A 10,256-nucleotide genomic window follows, 5' to 3' on the forward strand; every position below is an offset into this window, starting at 1 on the left:
AATTTGGGCATCTGCGGCTGCCAAGTATTTTAATTCAGACAGCTGTGACTGAAGAGTTAATATTTTACTTGTCAAAATCCAAAAGAAGGCCAGTGAATCACTCTAATTCTCATTAAGAGGCTTTCCCCCAGTAGCACCCTAATTCAAAATAATGAAAGTGGAGACTGAGTGCAGTCCTAATACCAGTTGAGACCTATCTTTTAATATTTCTCCAGTGATGGATTAGGGATCGGGGAAATTCATCTCAGATCATAGAGCCTAATTTAATAAGGGATCATTCCAAGAGTATTGCATTTTATAATAATGTCATTTAATGTGTCTTCTTCCATTTTTACTGTCCCATATGTATGCTTACACGATGGTGCCATAGGGGTAAACTTTTAAAGAACCAGCATCATTTTTAGTTTTCATTTTCCTTAAGTAGGGGCCATCAATGGGAACATCCATTAGTACCTTTATTATCACAAAATAAGAGAGAGAGAGAGAGAGAGAGAGAGAGAGAGAGAGAGAGAGACGTCTCATTTGCAGGACAACTTAATAGTACCCTAAGTAAATCAACACTTTGCAGGACCTCAAGCGTGGAAGAAGGTGAAAATGTTGGAGATGGTTTGAATAAATCAAACTCCATCATCTAATACATTAACAACAGCACAAAACCCGAGCAACCCCATAGTTTAAAAACGCACACAAAAATAACATTCCAGAAAGCTAGTAGCTTTCTCCCATTGCTCCTCATTTTCAGCTGATTTACAATTCGAGAGAAGCTTTAATAACTGCTTAGTAAAGACTAATTATTCATGGTGCCTAACTTTAGGAAACTAATATGAAGGGCTATTTTTCCATAAATTGCATTCACTTACTCAATGAGGAAAACAAATTGTCAGGAACAACATTATATGAAATACCTAACTTTATTATTTTATATTAACATCTAACTGTATTTAATCAACTTTGCTATTTTTATCTTGGCATTACAGCGCATGTGAACCCGTCGGCGATTACCGGGGCACTAGTTAAATGAGTCAGGTCAGAGCATCATAACCACATAAATGTCAATACATTATTATTGGCTATAACTCCTACAGCAGCAGGAGGGCTGCTTAATCACAATTATGCTCCACGAAGCCTTCAGGACAGCTGGCGTTACAACAGGCCAGTTTCCCGTCACACGCAGCTCAAGCCTGGGCCTTTGCCTCTCAGTACTGTCTTTAATCATGCCCCTTTCCTGCTCTGATGGCATTTGCTTTAACACATAAACTCTAAATTACACCCGTGGAACATGTCTTTGTTGTACTTGGTCTCCTGTTTTTCCAAAGGTAGAAGCAATCTGAATGGAGCAGTGATAAGCTGTGCGGTCCTTCCCAGTGTTTTTTGCTTCTGTGAATCCTTTTCTACATACTTTGCAGTTGAGTTATCCTTAAAGTGTTGCAAAGGTTCAACTCTCTTCTTGATTTTAAAATAGATCTTGTTTTTTCTGTGCCTTAGCTATTTTTTTATTCCTGCCTTTCCTAAAATACAGCTTCTTCCTATTTTTCTACCATTTATCCCTAAGACTTTCATCTCAGTTTTCCTCTCTTACTGTACCTCATCGCCTATTATATCCTAAAATAATTCCACAAGACTGGGTTCTTTTGTTTCTTTTTTTTTCTTACCGTACTTTTTCTTTACCTATCATTATTTCTGTTCATTCTGTTTGTTTTCTGCTATCCATGTCATATTATCTTTTTAAAAACTCATAATTTCTCCTGCCAATAAACTAACATAACATATATACATAGTGGGCACCTAAAATCTCTTTAAAGGACAAAGTCAATTTGCCAAGAAAAAAAATAGTGATATTTAACACCATGTCAATATGACAAAAAAAATGGGGCACTGAGCACTGTCATCTAGAATAATTACAAATGATTGTTTGAGTCATACAGTGTATGCTACAGATAGAAGTAAAAAGAAAGAAAAACCTAAAATAAATGTTTAAAATTAGGGTGGTGTTTTGTTTTGGGTTTTTGGGGTTTTTTTCTGATTTGGAAAAAAAGAATCCAAGTAATTTTGTTACTTAATTTTCTGTTTTATTTCAAAACAATTGTGACATCAAATAATACTTAAGCTGTCACCATTTTGCACATATTATTGTGAACTTATGGTCACATGGCATTTCACATAAGCCTGTAGCTCACGTACAGAAATACTTGTACTATAGTCTTTACTTCTAGGAGGTTAACATGTCACATTCACATGGAAGCAAGAAAACCTTTTGGTGTAGTTACAAAAAGAACTTTCCATGTACTATAGTGAGGGCTTCAGAAAATTAATGACGTTTTTCCCTTCACATCCAAAATACATGTTGAATAATGCAGATGAATCTAATACGTCAAACAACAGTTAGACTCTAACTCTAACTCCATTTACATGGCAAGACCAGGATTTCACGTGCAGTTGAACATATTTAATGTTTGCAAACAAATTTTTACAACAAAATTCACATAGGATAATGAAGGTAATATGAAAATTCAGACATCTGTTACACTAGTAAAGTAGACTAGATGCAGTCTTTAAAATACAATTTCTGAAGTAAAATTATAACCCAGAATCAGATTGAATTTAAGGGACCATGACTGACACACCAGCCAAAAGAAATATTCTATTCTCTACAGTACTTCTGTAAAAAAAAAAAAAAAATCACAATATGTAACCATTTTGACATTGTCTTGATATAAACTAAAAAAGAAAACTCTTGTTTCTACTTAACGTTCTAGGTGTTCCTTTGGATCAATAAACTATAGTATAAATGACTTTCTTTCTTATGGAGCAATGATCTGCAAAGTTCTGATGAGTAGTTTGTGAGTAATGCTAACACTGAAAAACACAAGGAAAAAAATCTAGCAACCCCAATAGTTAAGAGGACACTGCTCCCAGAGACAAAAGTCATCATGTGAAAGCAACTTTAGAGAGGCCAATCGAATACACTGGAATAAGCTTACCTCCAGAAAACTAGATCACATTTTCTAACAGGACAGCAGCAGATCTACTAAACTAGACTCCTGATAAGCACATAGTCCCTGTGGACTGCGTACTCAACTTGCCCAAATGCTGTACTGTGATGATAAATCAGCATTTCAGAAGACATGTAAGGTACTAACTCATGATACTCTAGCTTGGCCAAACTAACAAAATTAAAAGTCTTGTGACATTTGAACAGCTCTTTTTGGAGTATGACCATTGTGAGCATTGCTTCGCCAATTACTAAAGATCATGCAGCTATCAAGTGGTAAGAATGTTGAGACTCTGAGCTATCTTTTGACAGTATTTGATGCATATTTTGTTTAATTAGATATTAAGATGATATGTAGTGTATCCCCAATATCTACTTAGCAATTTTGAAATGCACCTACATTAGACCCACATTACAGAGCATGTTAAAATTCTATTATTCTTTAATGTCTGTTTTTATATTCGGTCTAAATCCCTTTCACTGTTGCATGAGTACCACTTTGACATTGAGACTTTGGAGTATTTTGTGTGGGAGCTTTAGCAAGCATGTACAATCCCTTGTCATCTCTACCCTTGGGAGATTTCTCATATACTTCCTGGGTAGATTTTATACATATCATATATATAATTCATAGGTAACTCTCCACCCCTATTTCAAGTATGTTCTCTCTAAATTCCAAATGGTCATCAGATACTTAGTCACTGGGATCACTCATCAAGAATTCCAGACAAGAGCACAGTAAAACTGAAGTCTCTCATCTGAAGGCCATTCTAGAAAGGGGACTCCAATAATCCAGGTAATCTCTTCACATGTCAAGAGCAAGAAAATATAAGATCTTGATCAGTAATAATGCCCTCTATGCTGCTTCTTATCTGTTATCTGTGGAAGACAGTTCAATCTGATTTAGTTGGGTACATTTCCCCCACCAATGCAATTATTTAGATTATATGCAGAAACATCTCCAAATTAGGTGCAAATCGCTTTGTTATATCTCCTTTTCAATGTTCTTTTTGCACATTCTAGCACTTGTGAACACACCTCTAGCTATACTCTGGTTGATACATTTTAAGTTCTAGTTAAGCATCAGCCAGGACCTTAAAAGAAAAATGGTTTCAAACCACCTCTAAATTTTTCTCCTCCATGTGCTATATAACCCAGTAGACAAAAGTCTACTTATTCCTTAACATCTTTTATTTCAGATCCAGATTCATTTTGCAATAAGGCAAAGAAGTCAAGGGTCTATTTTTATCATCATTGGAAGAATGCTTCTTACTTACAAAAAAAAGGAAATCATGTTCAAAATTAAGCAAGGACAAAGCCCCTATTTTTCCAATTAGGGGTAAAGTAAACATGAGTGCAAATACTCAGAGAAACAGTACATGGCTTCCACCAAAACAGTTCCCACCAAAATGTTCCGTGAGAGTGGAGAAAGACACACAGAATGCCAGAGACTGAAAGTGGGCAGGGGGTAGAAGAAGCAACGAGGAAAGAAGAGAGCAGAAGACCCAGGACTGAGTGAGGACTAGCTGTTGTCTTACAGCCTCCTGTGGCAGCTCTCTCAGCTGCTCACAGACTGGAGGACACTCTCATCTACGTGCTGTAACAATCTGACTTTGGATATCTGCAGTGAAAATTCTTAGTTCAGTTATTAATAATAATTTGTCAGAACCAAATCATAATGATATCAAAGTGCTCCCCATTCCACTTCCTTTTGTTTTCTAATGAAATGTTTTTGTTTCCATCATGGGCTTCCTTTTGATTGCCTAACACCAGACAGGCTAACCAGCAATTTCCTTAGTAATTATGATTAGCATATAATTAAGAATAAGTATCATGCTCCTGCAATAAATAAGCAATCATGAAGATAAAAATGGGAGCAGAGAAGGTGTTGTCAGTCCATCAAACTCTCCACTGATTATAAATTCTGTTGTAACCAGCACTGCAGATTAAACAGCAAGTATGGTCTTAGGTTCTTGGTGCGTTGTGCCTGCTTCCTAGGGACTCCTAGAGCTGAAATCGCCCTTTCTCCCAGTATAACGAAACATGATCAGAGAGTTAGCAGTGTCATTATCTTCCATTTCGTTCCTCTTTAGAATGTCATCATTGTTTATGGTTTCTTGCAGTTACACCAAACCCCTGAATTTTAAATATAAAGGTTAAATCCCTAAATTACAGTCTCAATTTAACTATGTTGTAATTATAGCTGAGATCATATTCTATCTTCTATCACTCAAAACTAGCACAAGGCCTTGGGTCTTTTTCAGTTTCAATTATATCAAATTTGTAAGATGAAAATGTTAAGTTGAGATTAAGAACAGAGCAGTTTGCTGTCAATAATATTTCTCAGAAGTTGACTGATTTGATGATTTACATATATGAAGCACTAAAGAATTTTAATTTGTACTGGGGGTAGGGGTTAGATCCCATTATTTAGGGTAGGGGTGATTGGTTGAAATTAGTTCCAAGTATCTATTCTTTTTTATTGAAAAAAATTATATTTTGATTTTGGTTTCTCCTCCTCCAACTCCTCCCACAACTTCCTTACTTCCCCAACTACCCAAACCCATATCCTTTCTTTCTCTCTCATTAAGATACAGTCATCTAAAATAATAATAGTAAGATAAAATAAAAACAAACTAGGACAAAAGAAAGAAAGCAGAGGAAAATGAGTCAAAGAAAAAGTTCAAGAAACTTATAGATGAAGACACACACACATTTGCATACACAGAAATCCCATAAAACCATAAAACATATAAATAAGCAAAGAACTTGTCAAGAAAGGGAGGAGGAAGAGGAGGAAGAGGAAGAGGAGGAGGAGGAGAAGGAGGAGAAGAGGAGGAGAAAAAGCCCTGACAAGGCATTATAAGACAAAGGACCTCTTAAAAATATCACTGAGTTCATTTTGTATTGGCCATTTACTGCTGAACATTGGAACATGGGGCCTCACTGAAGACTGAGGAATGGTTTGCATAGCCAATGAGTTTCCAATGGAAAAACTAATTTTTTATTTGTAAGCAGTTATCTTAGATTGCTTCTGAGTTAGGGATGAAGCTTTGTATCCACTTCCTCTCTCAGTGACCCCATGAAGGGATGGTTCAACATACATAAACTGATAAATGTAATCCACCATATAAACAGAATGAAAGGCAAAAGCCACGTGATCATCTCATTGGATACAGAAAATGCCTATGACAGAAGTCAACACCCCATATCATCAAAGATCTGGAGAGACTAGGGATACAAGAGCCATACCTCAACATAATAAAGACAATTTACAACCAAAACCAACATCAACCTAAATGGAGAGAAACACAAAGCATTTCCACTAAAATCAGGATCAAGACAAGATTTTCCACTCTCTCATACCTATTCAATATAGTACTTGAAGTCTTAGCTAGAGCAATAAAACAACTGGAAGCAGTCATTGGAATACAAACAGAAAGGAATAAAATCACAGTACCTTTATTTGCAGATAATGATAGTATACATAAGTGACTCTAAAAATTCCACCATGGAAGCCCTACAGCTGATAAACACCTTCAGGAAAGTAGGAGAATACAAAATTAATATTCAAAAATTAGTAGCCTTCCTGTATATAAATGATGAGTGGACTGAGAAAGAAGTCAGGGAAACAACACCTTTCACAATAGCCTCAAAAAGAAAATATCTTGTGGTAACTGTAAGCAAATAAGTGAAGAACTTGTATAATAAAATAACAAAGAACAAAAAACTTTAAGACATTGAAGAAAGAAATTGTATATGATAAGAGAAGATAGAAAGATCTTCAATATTCATAAATGGATAGGATTAAAATAATAAAAATAATCATAGTATCAAAAGCAATCTATAGATTCAATGCAATTTCCATCAAAGTTCCAACACAATTCTTCACGGAACTGAAAGGACAATTTTCAGTTTCATATGTAAGTATCTATTCTTTAAAATAACTCAGAATTATCAAGCATGGTGGCACATGCCTTTAACTCCAGTTTTCAGGAAGCAGAGGCAGGTAGATTTTTTTAATTTGAGGTCAGCCTGATCTACAGAATAAGTTCCAGGATAGTCAGGGAGTCACAGAAAAACCTGGTCTCAAAAAACAAACAAACAAACAAACAAAATCAAACAAAACAAAACAAACAAACAAAAGACAAAAACTAAAAAACAAACAAACAAACAAAAAAAAACCCCACAGAAGAATTTCAGTCTGATCTTTGGAAGGACAACAAAAAGGCATCAACTGGGAAGTAAATTCATGTTTCAGAATGAAAGACATTCAATCTTCTAAACAGTATATTTTTTAAAGTAAAGTTACAAATAATTAGAATAAGTGGAAATGATTTTTATTTATCCACAGTGTCATTCTGATATTAACTCTGCTTTAATAGATCCTGGATCATTATCCAGAATGACTATGGAAATATGCATAGTTCTGTCCTGGGCCTGGTAGGTTTTCTTTATTTTTTTTATGCTAAAGATTTTTATTGGATATTTTCTTTATTTACATTTCAAATGTTTTCCCTTTTCAGGTCTCCTTCGGAAACCCCCTATCCCATCCTCCCTCCCCCTGCCTCTATGAGTGTGTGCCCCACCCACTCACCCATTCCCATCATCCTGCCCTGGCATTCCCCTACACTGGGGCATCAAACACCCTCAGGCCCAAGGGCTGCTCCTACCACTGATGTCCGACAAGGCCATCCTCTGCCACATATGCGGCCGGAGCCATGGGTCCCTCCATGTGTACTCTTTGGTTGGTGGTCCAGTCCCTAGGAGCTTCGGGGAGTCTGGCCCGTTGACACTGCTGCTCCTTCCACGGGGCTGCAAACCCCTCAGCTCTTTCAGTCCCTTCTCCAACTCCTGTTCTCGTGACTTGTTCTGTCTCATGTGTAGATGATACTGCATTCACTCATCCGAAAACATTTGTAGAGAATCCAACGTTTGTCTAAGAGTGATGAAGCCAGGCACGGTCCTGGCTTTCATGGGACATGACGTCTCACGAAAACAAAACAAATTAAAAAGCCATACAGTGACTCAGTAAGTACTAGTAAGATAAATGCCCTACAGAAGTTAAGCACATTGTCTGTGGAGTTATTGAAGACATTTGTAAGAAACATATTCAGAAGAAAGAGGCAGAATGAGGTGCCGTAATCAGTCGAGAGAAAGAGCTCTCCTGCCAGAATGCTGGAGCCAAGGCCCTCAGACAGGAGCTTACAGAAAAACACGAATGACACGTAGGGGTGAGGGAGTGAGGTTCATAACAAGACTGGAAAGACTGACAGAGACTGTCAGCAACGCGAGTAGCCATGAGTCTGGCTTGCGGTGTGAGAAAGGGGATGGGCAAAGGGAAGCTGCTAATGGACTGACTTCTCGTGGTGCACTGTGAGATGATCACAATGAGCAGGAAGAGAAGAACGCGGGAGCAGAGACCTGAAGCACAAGGCTGGCGGGAGGGTCCGGCAGCAGTCTCAGCCGATGTTGATAAAGCTGGAATGGAGTGATGGCAACAGTACAAAGAAGTGGATGTGGGGGCCTGGAAAGGTGACTCAGTGGTCAGGAGCATTGGCTGCTACAGGATCAGGGTTCATCTCTCAGCACCTACATGGCGACTCCCAGCCATGCATTGCCATAAATGGCCACTTGAACACATGCTCTTGTATACACACACACACACACACACACACACCACACACACACACACACACACACACACACACACACACACACACAAGAGAACAAACATGAGGTGGAAGTTACTAAAAAACAAAGTCATGAATTCCTGCCAAAAGTAGAGAGAAGAGCGTTCACGGTTAATGTCGACCTTATTCCTCTCCCACCATATGACAAATACACATAATTCTTTTCTTGTTCTGTACATTCAGCTGCTGCCATTTCTATCATAGCCATCTCTTGTTTGCCAAGATGACAATTATGTACCTGTGAGAAGGTAGTAAGTTACCCAATAAATATACATAATAAGTGTTAAATGGGGGACAGATAAAAATACCTGAAAAGTTTTCGGCCAGAGCAACTGTAACAGCTCCCAGTAAGTGAAATAGAAATGTGTATGGGAAGAGAAGGTTCGGAGGAAGCCTGGGGCGAGGCGAGGGTGGCTGATATACATCATATTTCATTCATGGTCTAGGAATCTGTGGAGCTGTTAGTGAGAGTGAGGTAGATCGAAATGTGCTATGTTAAATAGTTCCAACATCTATGAAATGACAAGAGCCAGTCATGGAATAATTTCATTGTATAATTTCATCTTTGTTAAAGGATATTTGTAAATATACATGTTTCACATGGCATTTATATGCATGAAAGTATGTAAGATAACATCTGAATAATATTAACAATGTAAAGGGTGAGAAAAAAAGCCCACCAACAAAAAATATTTTGTTCTTTATTTTAATTTTTTATAACAAAATTGTACTTATGCAAGTTTCTTTTTTGCCATAAAGAAAGAGGCACATAGGTACTCCTGTAAAGCAATGGTCTGTAATGGACACCACTGACTTCAGCTGCTCTTAGAGAATCAGAATAAAGACTAGATATCAAGCTGTAAACTATCATAAGAAAATAAATGTTTTGAAGATCCTGAGAACTCTAAACCAGATATGAATGTCAGAAATTCACCTTTTGGAAATGGAAAGGATATCCCTGAGGCAAACCTACAGGAAACACAAGAAAAGTCACAAAAAGATGTGGAACTTTTAGACCATTTCAAGGATGCTCTTTGTGGATAAACCTTAGAAGCCTGGGTCTAGGCCAGCTTCCCTGAGATGAGATTACACTTTCAGTGGTTTCTTTCCATACACATCACAAGCTGTCTGTGTCTGTATACCAGACTTCTCTATATCAGTTACTCCTAAAGCTGGCAATGCCTGCACATCACTTAGGAAAATGAGAGAAAGCAGAGCACAATACAATTCTCTAATATTCTGACCAGGAGGCAAAAAGAGCCCATGGCCAATTCAATGTACAAGTAAGAGACCCTAGAAGTGTGTGTGTCTAAATCCCTTACATAAAAACATATTTTAGGTATACCATGGGGGACAGATAAAAATAACTGAAACCACAGTTCACTATTTTCTGTCCCATATTCCCTAACTCAGGCCAAGGTACTGAGGAGATATTCAGTCAATGTCTAAGGTTTGCTTGAACAGGAAAGAAGAGTTATCTAAGGAAACCTTGTTGATAAATCTTGCAAATCCTATCAATCGACCAACCAACCAACCAACCAACCTACCAACCAACCAACCAACCAACCAAC

The 10,256-nt window shown here is 37.5% G+C and overlaps 4 annotated features.

Annotated features, from left to right (window-relative positions):
* Positions 1–577: part of a transcriptional cis regulatory region, noted in NCBI's record as "fragment deleted in RP23-103D17-lacZ deltaLHB-Core transgene", that runs on past the window's edge. NCBI's record gives its function as "necessary for Shox2 expression in mouse embryo limbs and hindbrain" and the evidence as "EXISTENCE:deletion mutation evidence [ECO:0005510][PMID:23575226]".
* Positions 1–588: part of an enhancer, noted in NCBI's record as "LHB-Core transgene fragment", that runs on past the window's edge. NCBI's record gives its function as "strong enhancer in E10.5-E12.5 hindbrain and neural tube with weak activity in limbs" and the evidence as "EXISTENCE:transgenic organism evidence [ECO:0001131][PMID:23575226]".
* Positions 1–1,361: part of a biological region, named in NCBI's record as "Shox2 limb hindbrain control region", that runs on past the window's edge. NCBI's record gives its function as "regulatory_interactions: Shox2".
* Positions 1–1,361: part of an enhancer, noted in NCBI's record as "LHB-A transgene or reporter construct fragment", that runs on past the window's edge. NCBI's record gives its function as "enhancer in E10.5-E12.5 hindbrain and fore- and hindlimbs, and in C3H10T1/2 cells" and the evidence as "EXISTENCE:reporter gene assay evidence [ECO:0000049][PMID:27287812]".

The sequence above is a fragment of the Mus musculus genome, chromosome 3, assembly GCF_000001635.26.
Source record: "Mus musculus strain C57BL/6J chromosome 3, GRCm38.p6 C57BL/6J".
Lineage (NCBI taxonomy): Eukaryota > Metazoa > Chordata > Mammalia > Rodentia > Muridae > Mus > Mus musculus.